Source organism: Dendrobates tinctorius, unplaced genomic scaffold, assembly GCF_039654945.1.
Source record: "Dendrobates tinctorius isolate UK_male_01 unplaced genomic scaffold, ASM3965494v1 ptg000102l, whole genome shotgun sequence".
NCBI classification, from domain to species: domain Eukaryota; kingdom Metazoa; phylum Chordata; class Amphibia; order Anura; family Dendrobatidae; genus Dendrobates; species Dendrobates tinctorius.
The window spans coordinates 38,189,152-38,204,896 of NW_027361770.1; positions in this window are offsets into that span (position 1 = coordinate 38,189,152).

Below are 15,745 nucleotides of genomic sequence, written 5' to 3' on the forward strand. Positions count from 1 at the left end.
CCCATTATGTTTGGAGCATTATTTGGGCCCATAAGACAGTGGAGCTTCATCCATGGGGACCAACATATACTGTAGCATTATGTGGAGCTCATCATATACTGTTTCAAACATTATATGGGACCAATGATTCTGTATGGAGAAATAGATGGGCCTCGTCATGAGATGTAAAAAGTGAGGTATTTTTCATTGTACTATACCGCTATTTCTCTGCCGTATCGGAGCATGATGAGTTGTGCTATGTGTTAAAGGGGCGCTCTTTCGCCCAGGGCACATGAAAACCTGCAGCCAGCCCTCCCCCCCCCCCCACAACTTTAGCCAAATAACCCCCATTTTTCAGTGCGTAACTTATATTATGAAGTTAATTAAGGTTGACAAGCTTAAGTAAGAAGAATTGATGCTTTTGGCATTCAAATGGGCACTGTAGGTGTGTTTCCTGTCCTCCTCTCACTGCCGACTTTTATTCCCCATTGACTTACATTGGGTTTCGTGTTTCGGGACGACCCCGACTTTTCCCTATAATTGGACGATCTTGCTCGACCCGACTTTTGGAAAAGTCGGGTTTCACGAAACGAAACGCGACCCTAAAAAACCAAAAGTCGCTCAACTCTAATCTCTACTGTATGTAATTCCTGGTAGTTATGCTTTATAACTCAATAACGCCAAGTCCTACAGGTGGCTCCACACCCTGAGAGTCACCTTCCTCCTCTCCCTGCCTTGACAGCACAGTACAGTCCGCGGGCGCCTCAAGTATCTGAGTCTTGTCACGAATGGATCACATTCACCCAACGGGGTTAACATCTGTCAACGAGGGTTTGGATTATGCACGGACCCAACTTCATCTGGCCTTGGATCAAACTGAGAAAAAATTTGGCCATCGGTGCAGATTATTTCCTCCTCTTGACTCTGTGAATCTTTAGAGTACATTTCCGATGCTCATGGTAGACAATGTGTGAAGAGTTCTGCAGACTCGGCCATCTGTGGTTCCCAACAGACAGTTGGGCGGTTGGAAAGTTGTGATGTGGGGGAAAACAAGGGTAATTGGGGTGCCACCACTGAAGTCTGTACTGTGCGTGATGTTAAGGTGGAGGAAGAGGAGCAGAGGCCACTTGATGCAGCACTTGCCATCTACTGAAGAGCATGTTCTTTCTGGCCCTCATCTACAAAGTGTACCGCTGCATGGCTGCCAAATAAAGGGAGTGGAGTAGCCCGTCCATTAACAGAGGTTGCAAAAATGCTGTGCAATTGCTCATTGCAGCAAAACAAATCAACTTCTCATCCCTCATATCATACCTGTCTCACAATCCTAAATAGCTATTATTCAGTACTTTCAATTCTCTCCTGCATCCACCAGCTTCCCCTCCTTCTCCTCTCATCTCAGCTGAAGACTTTGCCTCACCACCTGTGAACTTGACACAATAATGTCCCACCTCATTCCATACTTTACCACAGTCTTCATCACAAGCCTAACCACTTCTTCAACCTGTCACTAACAACTGGTGTCTTCCCTCCTGATGGAAACATACCTCGATCACACCCATCCTCAAAAAGCCTACCCTTGACCCATCCTCTGTGTCTAGCTATCACCCCATATCATTTCTCCCCTATGCCTCCAAACTACTGGAACAACACGTCCATTTTGAACTTTCCTCCCACTTCTCCTCTTGCTCCCTTTTTGACTGCTTACAATCTGGCTTCAGACCACACCATTCTACTGAAACTGCCCTGACTAAAGTTACCAACGACTAACCAAATCAAAGCGAAGTGACTTTGTCCTCCTCGTTCTCCTGGACCTGGCATCTGTCTTTGACACAGTGGACCATTCCCTCTTACTACAGACTTTCTGATTTGTTGACATTATAGATTTTGCCCTTTGTTGCATCTCCTCGTACCTAACAGACAGGACATTCAGTGTATTCCACTCACACACCACCTCCTCATCTTCCCCCTATGTGTCATTGTCCACCAAGGTTCAGTTGTAAGACAGGGCCATATGCTTAGGGTGCGCTCGTGGTCCCTTCCTCTTAAAGGGACCGGCCGAACCAACCTAGGGTATTCCCTGCCTATAGCCGGGCAATACCTTCTGCTTAAGGCTTCTCCTCTAATATGGTGGTGCCTGAGCTGGGTTGTTAGCTTGCCTTGCATGTTTGCTAGTTGTCAGATGCCCCAGGTCTGCCCTTCTGCTTGTCTACACTGTACCCATCTGCTCTTACCTGTCTGTGCCCGTCTGCTCATATGGGTCGCCCTCCCAGGGCTGTGGGGTACTCGGTACTGGGCCGGTGTCAGTGGGATGTGTCACAGCAGCGGTGACCCGGTCCGTGGCCCTGGGCGCCCAAGTAATGGGGAAATGTAATGGTGTAATGGAATAGTTCGTGACGCCACCTGTGGTGTTCGGCAAGGGAGATGTTAAGCAGACGCTGCAGACAGCTCCACTGGGACAGATGGTGTGGTGCAGCAGTGATGGTATTGCCCTTCACAGGCAGGGCTAATGTCCCAGGGCAGTGTAGCGATGGTTGGCACGGTGATGTAGCAGTGCCGTAAGGGTAGGAAGCAGACAAGACACGGTGGGGTGCAATTTCTGTACCTTTACTCGATAACTGCAGTCCAGGGTCCTGATTACAGATGGTATTGGAGCAGGCTAGCCTGGAAGCAACTCAGGGATTTTCTCTCACAGAAGGGCTGTGCAGTCTCCTTCCTAGCGCCTTGTGGTGTGAAGCACTCCAGTACTTAGTTACTCTGAAGTTCCTCCTGTCAGATGTTCCCAAGAACCTCACTTGCACGGCAGACAGCTGTAGCCTATCTCGGGGACTCCTCTCTAGTCCTGTCTCTCTATCCAAGCTGCTGTTGTGCCTCAAGTCTTAGATGGGAGTAGGGCATTTACAGCCTCCTACTCCTCTGGTATCTGCTGTAGGACTGTTAGTATCCGTACAGCCGTGGAGACCAGGCTCTAGTTCGTGCTTTCTCAGCAGAGGGAGCTCTCCTTCCTAGCTCAACCTCCAGCTTCTTTCCACATGTCTGCACACTTCACCCTCCGCAGACTATCTGACCACTCCTTCCTCTTGGCCCTCAGAGGGCACCCCTCCCCTTTATCCTGGTTCAGAGTTCCCCTGGTGGCCTGGAGTGGAACTGTGTTGCATGTATGGATTGACTGCGAGAGAGACCCATCATTGCCTCCAAGCCTGGCATTACCCTCCCGTGGAGGAAGGCAAAGACACTATGGCTACCATACTCCTGGGGGCGCCACATTCCCCCCTAGTGCAAGTCAGCACTCCTGGGCTGAACAAAAAACATAAAACATGAATAACATATAAACAGTTAAAATAATAACAATTGTACAAGATTTAAAAATGAAAAATGTACAAAAACCAAGTGCTTCCAAAAATGGTCCTATGATGATAAGTCCAGCATCAATGTCCATGGTCCATTCCTGGGCAAATGGTAACAGTTTTTGACCACACACAAGTCCTGTGGTTCAGTGTCCATAAAACAAAGCTCCAAAGGAAACTCTTACAGGTTACCTGTAGGCACAAAACTTGAAAAACAGTTACATATTTACATGTACACAATTTCAACATTTACATTAACTTTGCTGTATGCGATATCTAAGGGGTGGTATACCTTGTGTGGTGTGGGTAGACCTGCGCAACTCTAGTGTGGGCAAACTGGGTAGCATTCTCCTACCGACTCTTAGACTCACCAGGGGTACAACAGGTTCACCACTAGCAGGGCGAGGGTTCTCTGGCTCCACTGCTGGTGTGGCATCTGCTACCTGATTTTCCTGATTCTCTTGAGTCACATCTTCCTGTGCTACCAATTGGGGAAACAGCAACACTGGCACCACTATAGCATCGTTCACTTTAGTCCAATTCACAGGGAATTCTCCAAGAACTGTGCTGACCTTCTCTTCTTCCACTATGGGCTGGATGTTATCTGGTTCTTCTTTCCTTTCTTTCAATTGGTCAGGACACAACTTCAAGTGATCTCTCGATACCGCTGCTGAGGTCTCTCCTCCATCTTTACTCACAAGGCATACCTTACAGGGAATTCTCCAAGCACTGTGCTGACCTTCTCTTCTTCCACTATGGGCTGGATGTTATCTGGTTCTTCTTTCCTTTCTTTCAATTGGTCAGGACACAACTTCAAGTGATCTCTCGATACCGCTGCTGAGGTCTCTCCTCCATCTTTACTCACAAGGCATACCTTAGTATTATCAAAGTTCGATGGCAGAATGGTATAAGGTTCAGCTTCCCATTGATCATCCAATTTGTGCAATCTTCTCTTTCTTTTCAAGACTTGCTCCCCCGGCGACAAAGGAATGGCAGGTGCATTTTGATTGTAAAGCTTCTCCTGCTTTTGTCTTGCCTGAGCCAGACTCCTTTCCACGCATTCTTGAACTCTCCGGTACTGTTGCTGCCTCTCCGTGTCCCAATCAGCATCTGGGGACGCTACTTCAGGCGTCAGGACTCCCATGTCTAAGTCAATAGGCAGTTTACAGGTCTGGCTCTCATTAAATAGGCTGGGGTACAGTTGGTGGAGTTCACTGGGATATGGTTGTAGAGGTCCACCAGATCGGGCAACTTCTCTGGCCACAGATTCCTCTCCTCCAAGGGCAAAGTCTTCAGGAGGTCAATCACTACCTGGTTCATCTTCTCGCACATGCCATTGGTCTGTGGGTGATACGGCGTTGTCCGGATCTTCTTACAACCATACAGGTAACAGAATTCTTGGAACACTTCTGCCTCGAAAGCTGGACCTTGATCTGTCAGCACGCTTTCAGGATACCCATGTGGTCTACAGAAGTGCTGTTGGAATGCTCTGGCTGCTGTCCTGGCAGTTTGATCTTTGACAGGCACAACTACCAGGAATCTTGAGTAGTGGTCCACAATGGTAAGTGCATAGATGTAGCCTGACCGGCTTGGAACCAGCTTCACATGGTCCAGGGCTACCAACTCAAGGGGCTGTTTGGTGATGATTGGCTGTAGCGGAGCTCTCTGGCTGTCTCGATCCTTTCTGCGCAGGTTACATTATCCACACTCCCGGCACCACCTCTCAATGGCTTTCCTCATACCAGCCCAGTAGAACCTCTCTCGGAGCAATACTTCCAACTTCTTCAATCCAAAGTGTCCAGCTCCATTGTGGTATGCTTCCAGGACCATTGATGCCTCTCTCTTTGGGACTATCACCTGCCAAACCAGCTCCTGAGTGCGGGCATTGATACTCCTCCGACATAAATGAACAGCCGGCCTCTCTCCTTCCACAACTGCTGAGTTTCTTCAGGAGCATCCGACTCTGGACGTGAGTCAGCTCGTGTCAGCAGCTCCTTCACCAGGTGGACTGCAGGGTCACTATCTTGCGTTTCTGCCCAATCATGATGGGGCAATGGGTTCAGGGTGACCTCCTTCAAGCCAGACCGTCTGTTTCTCACTCCCTGAGCATGCTGGGCCGCCATTGGCCGGTGGAAAGGAGGTAGCTCTATCTCTTCAAGAGCCTCAAGGTCTTCTCCAGCATCTGGTAGGTTAGGCATTCTGGACAGCGCATCAGCATTGGCATTCTTGTGCCCTGCCCGATACTTGATGGTAAACTCATAGTTCGATAGCCGAGCCATCCATCGCTGTTCAACTGCACCTAGTTTTGCAGTATCCAAATGCGTCAACGGGTTACTGTCCGTGAAGTTAGTGAACTTGGCAAGGGCTAGGTAGTGCTTGAACCTTTCAGTGACAGCCCAGACTATGGCAAGGAACTCCAGCTTGAAAGAACTGTAATTATCAGGGTTCCTTTCAGTGGGGCGCAGCTTCCCGCTGGCATAGGAGATCACTCTTTCTTTCCCATTCTGTACCTGCGACAGTACTGCTCCTAGTCCCACTTTGCTGGCATCTGTGTACAGCACAAAGGGTATGTCATAATCTGGGTAGGCCAGGACTTCGTCTCCTGTGAGAGCCATCTTCAATCTGGTGAAGGACCTTTCCAACTCTTCAGTCCATTCAAAGGTGGAACTTTTCTGTTTGGTCTTCTTGGACTGCCCCACCAGAAGGTTTTGCATAGGGGTGGCTATTTCAGTAAAGCCCTTGATGAAACTTCGGTAGTAGCCTACCAGTCCAAGGAATTGGCGCACTTCATGGAGGTTGCTGTGCTTCGGCCAGTCCCAGATGACTGTGACCTTATCAGGATCTGGTGCCACACCTTCTGCACTGACCACGTGACCGAGGTACTGCACCTTGGGCTTTAGGAGGTGACACTTGGAGGGCTTCACCTTCATGCCAAAATTGGACAAAGCTTCAAACACCTCAGCCAGGTGCTCCAGATGATCTTCATAGGTTTTGGAGAAAACAATGACATCATCCAGGTACAACAGGACCGTCTCAAAGTTCATGTGTCCCAGGCAGCACTCCATCAGCCGTTGAAATGTTCCTGGAGCAGTGCAGAGCCCAAATGGCATATAATTGAACTCACAGAGACCCATTGGAGTGGTAAATGCAGTTTTCTCATTGTCTGCCTCTGCCACAGGAACCTGCCAATACCCACTGGTGAGATCCAAGGTGGAAAAGTAATTAGCAGTTTTAAGTGCAGCCAATGATTCCTCAATTCTAGGCAATGGGTAGGCATCTTTATGTGTAATGCTGTTAATTTTCCTGTAATCAACACACATTCTCATGGTACCATCCTTTTTCTTTACAAACACTATTGGAGCTGCCCAGGGGCTACAACTGTCTCTGATGACCCCTGCCTCCTTCATCTCCCTAAACATACTCTTAGCCCACTGGTATTGTGTTGGGGGTATAGGTCTGTACCTCTCCTTTATGGGTGGATGGTCTCCCGTGGGGATATGATGTTGAACCCCTTTTGCCAGCCCAAAATCTATTGGGTGTTTGAATACCCGCTCATACTCTTGTGTCACTCTACACCTTCATTCCAGAAAAATGGGGTTTACAGAGTCAGTTCCCACCTGCAGTTGCTGACACCACTCACCTGGCTGCTTCACAGAGCCATTGTCCTCCACCTGATCAGATGAGACCAAGGGTTCTGCTGCCTGCAAAGTGTTGTTATTAACAGTGAGTAGCTTAGCAACTGTGGCGTACCGAGGTATTGTGGCTTCCTCTTCCCCACAATTCAAACGGCGTACAGGTACTCTCCCCTTTCGTACATCAACCACCCCTCTGGCTGTCAGGACAGTGGGCCTGCTCTTGGAGTATACTGGTTCTACCAATGCCTGGTAATCTCTCCCTCTTAGGCCTATAGCTGCCCGACACCAAACCAACATTTCACATCTGGGGGGTATTGCAATGGGAAAAGCATCACTCACTCTGACGCTGCCAATCTCTCCGTCAGAGAGTTCTACCTGTTGCCTTTGCATCAGGGCTTGAATCTCCTTCTGCAGGACTCATTGTTCTCTGGAACCAGCAGTCTCAGCCACCTGTTGCAGCAAGACAATAACCTCGGACAGACAGTTTTCAATTACATTTGTACCAAGAGTCATCATGGGATTACATTCACATCGATCAATATCAACAACTATCAGGCCCTGAGATTTCAGCTCTACCCCCCCCACTTTGACAGTAATTTCTTTACATCCTATCTGCGGTAAAGACTGACCATTACTAGCAACTACTGTCAGTTCATCAGTTGGGCCACGGGTAAGCTCTGAATCAGCCCAATATCTCTTGTACAGAATGTACGGCATAGTGGTCACCTGGGAGCCAGTATCCAGCAAAGCGTTCATGGGGATGCCTTCAATCACCACAGGAAGGATTGGTCTCCCTCCCACATACTTGGCTCTCCAGTTCCTTGGGCCTGGGGATCCTACTCCTGAGGGTTGGCCCTTTGCCCCAGGGGTTGCTCGTTTATAGGACAGTACCTGGCAAGATGACCTGCCTTGTAGCAGCGACGACAGATGGGACGTCCGTCCTGGTCATAGCGATCGTTGTTCCTTCCTCGAAGTGGCGGGGTTCTCCTCCTCCGGAGCCACGGGACATCCTCTGGACTGGAAGCAAGCTGGATCTTGTCTTTGGAGGACACTTGCAGGGACTGCATGGTTTTGGTAAGTGCAGCCATCCCCTTGGTCAGCTCCTGGACTTGAAGACGCAGCTCCTCAGTTGGATCTTTATCCAGAGTCTGTGCATCAGCCTCCACAGGGATGGAAGGAAAAGATGTTGCTTCCTGATGGTAGGTGATCGCTGGGCGCCTAGGGGGCGCTGGACGGCTGTCAGTGGACTCCTGCAGTACCCGAATAGCCCTGTCCTTAAATTCAGCAAAGTCCAGATCAGGGTTTTGCAAGGTTATGATACGCAACTGTCCTCTGTGGGTACTAGACAGGAGTCCTTCAATGAACTGCTCCTTCAACAGTTTATCTTCCTCCTTTACACTGTCAGGATCAACTTGCTTGACTGCTCGCAGCGCCTCCTGCAGGTTGAGAGCATAGTCCCTGATACTGTCCTGCGCCTTCTGTTTACAGCCAAAGAACCTCATCTTGATTTCAGCTGCAGCGCCGGTGTCAAAGGTGCTCTTCAGTTTGGCCAGGACCTTTGCAACAGTCTCTTTATCAGTGTCCTGCCAGGCTTTCACTTCTCTCAGCGCTGCACCTGTTAGCTGTCCAATCAGGATATTTACTTTCTGGCTTTCAGACAGATGGTAGACTTTGAACAAACTGCACAGTCTCTCTTTAAATTCACTCAGGGTGTCTGACTCACCCGAGTACTGCGGTAGCCAGGCCGCTCCCGGTATGTAGGGCATGGACAGCGGCATTATGGGGACCGCTGCGGCAGGCGCTACTCCTGGCGGTACCGCGGGGTTGGCAATGGCGCCTGCTGCTGCATCGCTGTTTGGCGCGGACATCTTCTCCCCCCTAGTTAACGTTAGCCAGGGCCGGGGGTTGTGTGACCTCACCGGCGGCCGCTTCACAGGCCCGACGCTCCGGGCTGTAGGCCTCAGCTCCTCCTCCTCTCGCACGCTGTCCTCTCTTCCCGCGTGGCACTTCGCTTCTTTGCGCTCTGTGGCAGGCTCCGCCCACGAAGGCCCGCCTCTTTCTTCCCGCGCGCACCAAGCAGCGTGGCAATGGCAGCAACTGGAGCCAATTTCACACACAGTCTTTTGCACAAACACAGTTTATGGCACACAGGACCCGGGGATACCGGGCTCCATAATCCTGTTCGTGACGCCAAATTTGGGTCGCCCTCCCAGGGCTGTGGGGTACTCGGTGCCGGGCCAGTGTCAGTGGGATGTGTCACAGCAGCGGTGACCCGGTCTGTCGCCCTGGGCGCCCAAGTAATGGGGAAATGTAATGGTGTAATGGAATAGCTCGTGACGCCACCTGTGGTGTTCGACAAGGGAGATGTTAAGCCCATGCTGCAGACAGCTCCACTGGGACAGATGGTGTGGTGCAGCAGTGATGGTATAGCCCTCCACAGGCAGGGCTAATGTCCCAGGGCAGTGTAGCGATGGTTGGCACGGTGATGTAGCAGTGCCGTAAGGGTAGGAAGCAGACAAGACACGGCGGGGTGCAATTTCTGTACCTTTACTTGATAACTGCAGTCCAGGGTCCTGATTACAGATGGTATTGGAGCAGGCTAGCCTGGAAGCAACTCAGGGATTCTCTCTCACAGATGGGCAGTGCAGTCTCCTTCCTAGCGCCTTGTGGTGTGAAGCACTCCAGTACTTAGTTACTCTGAAGTTCCTCCTGTCAGATGTTCCCAAGAACCTCACTTGCACGGCAGACAGCTGTAGCCTATCTCGGGGACTCCTCTCTAGTCCTGGCTCTCTATCCAAGCTGCTGTTGTGCCTCAAGTCTTAGATGGGAGTAGGGCATTTACAGCCTCCTACTCCTCTGGTATCTGCTGTAGGACTGTTCGTATCCGTACAGCCGTGGAGACCAGGCTCCAGTTCGTGCGCTCTCAGCAGAGGGAGCTCTCCTTCCTAGCTCAACCTCCAGCTTCTTTCCACATGTCTTTACACTTCACCCTCCGCAGACTATCTGACCACTCCTTCCTCTTGGCCCTCAGAGGGCACCTCTCCCCTTAATCCTGGTTCAGAGTTCCCCCTGGTGGCCTGGAGTGGAACTGTGCTGCATGTATGGATTGACTGCGAGAAAGACCCATCATTGCCTCCAAGCCTGGCATTACCCTCCCCTGGAGGAAGGCAAAGCCACTGTGGTGACCATACTCTTGGGGGCACCACACATACCTGTGTTCTTCTGTCCATCAGCTGGTCCAGATCACACCTGCCAGTGCCCATGTGTCTAACTCCCAGTCCAACCCGCACCTACCAGTGCTTTTCTGTACCTCAGCCGGTCCCATCTGCACCTGTGGTTCAAGAGTCCCTACCGTGCCTGCCTGCATTCTTCATCCCTCCTTTGGGCCGTAGCAGCCATGGAGTAGCACCTTGTCCCTTCTTTGATCGCAGCTTTCACCTGCTACCACGTATTCAAGTTGGGATTTGGTAGGCCACCTAGTTACGCCCCTCCCGGCTTTCAGAGGGATATGGCACAGTGGTACCACCCCATTACCCATTACAGACTCCATCTGCTGGGATAGCTGTAGTGGAAGAGGTGTCGGTCCCCGCTATACTAGTTCTACTCTATTGCAATTGATGCTACTTGGTTGGTGTCTGGCACTAATTTTTGTAAATGTGTAGACTCCCTGGTTGGGTCTCCTTTAGGCATGTTGTCTGTCGCAGTAGACCTCCGAGACTGTCAGGTCTCCACTTCCTTACAGTCAACTACTCATATTACTATCCTTATACTTTTCTTACAATAGTAGTCTACAAAATTTAAATGATATTTGAGCCACCTAAGTGGGGCTGAGCTTGAAAGCAGGTTGAGTTGTTGCATGTGGTATCAGGGTTCCTAGCACAGGAGGCCTACACCGATCCCTCACCCACCTCGTCTTACTGTGACTTTCAAATGAAAGCTGTAAATGCTGACCTTGACCCCGATACCTCATGTTTGGCTGATTGCTGCAGTGCCATGCTACAATTTGTACTGTGGGTGAATTGAGGTTAGCATGCGTGCAAGCATTTGTTTTTGCCTCCCATTGACTTGAATGGTGTTCGGCTATGCTCAGCGAATATTCGACTAATAAATTGGTGAATATTGCAAATTCAGCGACCGTAATCCGAGCAGAACATTGAAATATTCGGTCATCTCTAATTATAATAAAGACTTTCTCTTTTACTTATTTGGATATGCAGTCCTTAGTGTAGGCATGTAGCTTTGTATCTTTTAATTATATATTGCACTCTTATGGAATGTCACCATTTATTCGGTTGTGACTGCCCTGTAGATGCACCCATAGTCAATCAAATAGGGGCAGATGTTGTGAGTACTATATACAAGTAGTTGACAGAGCTATGTTGTTCTTCAACAGATCACACTGACAACAGGAACAGCTGATTAATGTGGGTGGTGGGTGACGCACCCCGACCGATTTGATATTGGTGATAAGGATAGGCCATCAATAAAAAAGTGCTGGACAACTGCTTTAATTTGTAACTCTTTAACCCCTTAATGTCCAATGACGGACACAGTCTGTCATCAGACATTTCCCCTGCTTTGATGAGGGCTCCGGCGCTGAGCCCGCATTAAAGCCGGAACATGTCAGCTGTTATGAACAGCTGACATGTGCCCGCAATAGGCGCGAGCGGAATCGCCATCCGCCCGCGCCTATTAACTAGTTAAATGCCGCTGTCAAAGCTGACAGCGGGCATTTAAATAGAATTTCCGGCCGCCGGGCCGGAAATGACGTCATCGCCGACCCCCGACACGTGATCGGGGGTCGGCGTCACGTTGCCTGGACAACCAGAGGTCTCTATGAGACCTCTATGGTTGTTCCAGGCATAAGGCTTTCAGCGCCACCCGGTGGTCAGCGCTGAAAGCACAGCAGTAAATCTGCTACATATGGGCGATCTGCTCATCGCCCATATGTAGCAGAGCCAATCGGGTTGCGCATGCTTCTAGCCTCCTATGGAGGCTATTGAAGCATGCCAAAAGTAAAAAAAAAAAATGTTTAAAAATAAAAAAAAATTAAAAAAACCTAAAAGTTCAATTCACCCCCCTTTCGCCCCAATCAAAATAAAACAGTAAAAAAAAAATCCCACATACACATATTAGGTATCGCCACGTTCAGAATCGCCCGATCTATCAATAAAAAAAAGCATTAACCCGATTGCTAAACGGCGTAGCGAGAAAAAAATTCAAAACCCCAGAATTACGTTTTTTTGGTCACCAAGACATTGCATTAAAATGCAATAACGGGCGATCAAAAGAACATATCTGCACAAAAGTGGTGTCATTAAAAATGTCAGTCCGGCACGGAAAAAATAAGCCCTCACCCGACCCCAGATCATGAAAAATGGAGACGCTACGGGTCTCGGAAAATTGCGCAAATTTTTTTTTTTTCGCAAACTTTGGAATTTTTTTTCACCACTTAGATAAAAGAGGACATAGACATGTTTGGTGTATATGAACTCATAATGACCTGGAGAATCATAATGGTAGGTCAGATTTAGCATCTAGTGAACCTAACAAAAAAGCCAAGCAAAAAACAAGTGTGGGATTGCACTTTTTTTGCAATTTCACCGCACTTGGAATTTTTTTCCCGTTTTCGAGTACACGAAATTAAAAAAGTTATGGCTCTGGAAAGAAGGGGAGGGAAAAATGAAAATGTAAAACCAAAAATACCCCTGGTCGTTAAGGGGTTAAATTGGCTCTTTATTTTATAATGTAATGACCATGTCTGAGATTGAGCTGCAGAGCTGCTGGTTCTCACCCTGCACATTGATTATATCTGTCAACTGCTGCAGCTGTTAACAGACTTCTGGGCGTAGATAATATGCAAATTGCCTCTGCAGAGAGAAAGAGGACTTGAACTCTATAGATCCACCTGTTGGAAGTAGCGATCCTACAACTCACAATCAAATGATTGTGAGTTGTAGGATTGCTACTTCCAACAGGTGGTGCTATAGCATTCAAGTCCTCTTCTTCTCTGAAGAGGCAATTTGCAAATTAAATTCCCCAGAGGAGCATTGCACGGGGAATAAGCCTCCTTACCTTGACAAGCCAGAGCTGGTATGTCACTCTCCTCAAGGAGAAGCCTTACCCCTTAGACCCGGGTGTTGATAATGATACTGACTGATATTACATATCTATTCAACACATAGGTTATGAATATGTAAATGCTGCATGTCAAGGTGGTCATATGTGGCATTCTCATGTGGTGTATGGCTGAGGGTTGTACTCCTGACAGGGTATGATGTATCTTACGATGGCCAAGATTTCTGTCAGGAGAAGAGTCTTTCCTTCTCAACTTACACACACACAAGAAATTCCACAATACAATGTTTTCACAGTAACTGCCTCTAGGTAGAAGATGATGATGGTGGTAGTTGTTGCATTTGAGCCTCAGTCATGAAGCAGCCATAAGAATTTAAAACAGAAGTCTTTTTATTGAGGGTAGCGGGGAAAATTATTCTTTACAAACAGCAGTAAATTGAGGTACAGGATTACACTCACGGTTGATGATTGCTGTGTACCTGCCGACATGCAGATCTTAGTAACCTCTGGTTTTATTAAGTCTGAATATTTCTTCTTCAGCATTGTGATCTGTTTCTGCCTTCAGGTAATTCTTCCTCCTAGAGGTGCAATGGTATTCTTCCTCATATGAAGACTATTAACTCTCCTTATCATGTCAGTCCCCTTTTTAAGCAAAGCAGGCTGGGAGAAGGTAGGTAATTCCTTCACTTACAAAATGGCTTCCTCTTCTCAAGATGTCTGGCCCTCAACTGCCACTTCAAATTAAAACTTTCCCACAGGACCTGGCTCCTCCCCCTTCTATGTGACTGTAGAGCTGCAGTCATTGGCTGACTGCCCTGAGGCGCTGTTCCAGAACCTTCTGCATATTCCAAAAGAGCTGGGTCCACTTGATCAAGCCTGTGTGGAGAAGATTAACCATTTTTTGTGCTGTCTGTCAGCAGATGTCACAATGTATTTAAAATGCACAGTCCACACAAAAATTCACAGCATTTATATGAAAGCACACTATATATCCAGCATCCCATAAACTTGGCCACTTGTGGGATACCACACATACATATGCCATTGTTGATTCTGATAATAGTTCATAACTCTCCCACATACATGAATATTCAGTTTGACTGTTTGTGTGTTTTCAGTGGGGAAAAAGAAAGTCAGTGCTAGACTACTCTGGCAATGATTTATCTTCTGAAGTAAAAAAGGGTAGAGTGATTGAATTTGAACTGCCAAAATTAGTGGATTTGGCTGACTTTATTGTGCATGGTGCCTTTATACAAAAGTATATATAAAAGTTCAATTTGGCACGTGAGTCCCAGTGTGATTTTCTACATAGGTAAATCCGGTAAAATATTACAAAACTTATGCAGAATGTGAAACTGAAAAAATACCAGAATATGACATTAAAAGACCTGGATCTTACATTGCTAAACATGCTATGCAATAAATCATATATCGCAAATGTCTAATTAGTTATGAGTGCAAAGCCCACCATACACATTAACAGGCTGTCAACCGAACAATGGTTCAGATGATCATTCGGCTGACAGCCATCTCAGCCGACTCTACCATACAAAGAAATACTTGTTTGGCTAAGTGCTCCTCTGTCCTCTATGAGTGAGCCGGTGCCAGACATGTCGGGCGGCAGCAAATTTTTTGGAGTCAGTATGATTGGCAGTTTGAAGTCAGACATGGAAGTTCAATATTTCTCCCAACAATAAATTGTTCATTGCTCCCATACACATTAGACTTTCAGCTGAACCAGTTGATATCAGATGTTCGGCTGACATTAGTCTAATGTTTATTGGGGGATTTAGATGTAGAATATATGCAACTGCCTCTCCATAGGTTCTATACAGGAAAACTGATGAGTATTTGAAGTTAAAAGGTCAACAAACGTCCTCATAGATGAGCTGCTGAATCATTCTAGAAGATGGTTATGATATAGCTTAAGGATTTTAGCATATTAGAATCCAATGATAACACTTATCCGGAAGGTCTCTTGAAGTTGCCGGTAATTACCCACCAGCAATACTAGTTAAGGCCCTGTTACATTTAGCGATGCACCAGCGACCCCGATCCCAGTCAGGATCGCTGGTGCATCGCTAAATGGTCGCTAGTGAGCTGCCAAACAGGCAGATCTCACTAGCGATGCAGCAGCGGTCGGCGGTTGATACCGTCAGATGCAGCAATGATGTCTTCTTCCGCCCACGTCCATGGCTCGCTCGTCGGTGCCAGCAGGAAGCCGACGACGAGAAATGGACCAGGCCGATCTCGCGCGATCAGCGATAACCAGCGATGGAGCCAGTCAGAGGTAAGTATCACATGTAGCGATATCGCTAGTGATATCGCTGCTGCATCACAAAATCGGTGACGCTTTAGCGATATTGCTAGCGATATCGCTATGTGTAAAGGGCCCTTTAGAGGCTTCTCCTATCACCTCATCTTTTTTCTCTTCTAATTCCTATCTACTTAAACTTTACTATTAGAAGGTTCAGAGGAATGTATGTGCAGGAAGAACACTTCTCGACAACGGCTGTTTAGAAGTTGGTGTCATATGGCTTTAGAGTAGACGATTGTGATTGTTAATGGAGAGAAGCCCACCATGTAAACTGACCCGATAATTGCCATGTATCATTGGACTGAGATGTGTTCAGCTGAAGAAAGATTTTCTAACACCTGCTGTATAAGTACATACATTTCGTACTGTTATTCTTTTTGTTTGCATGAAAA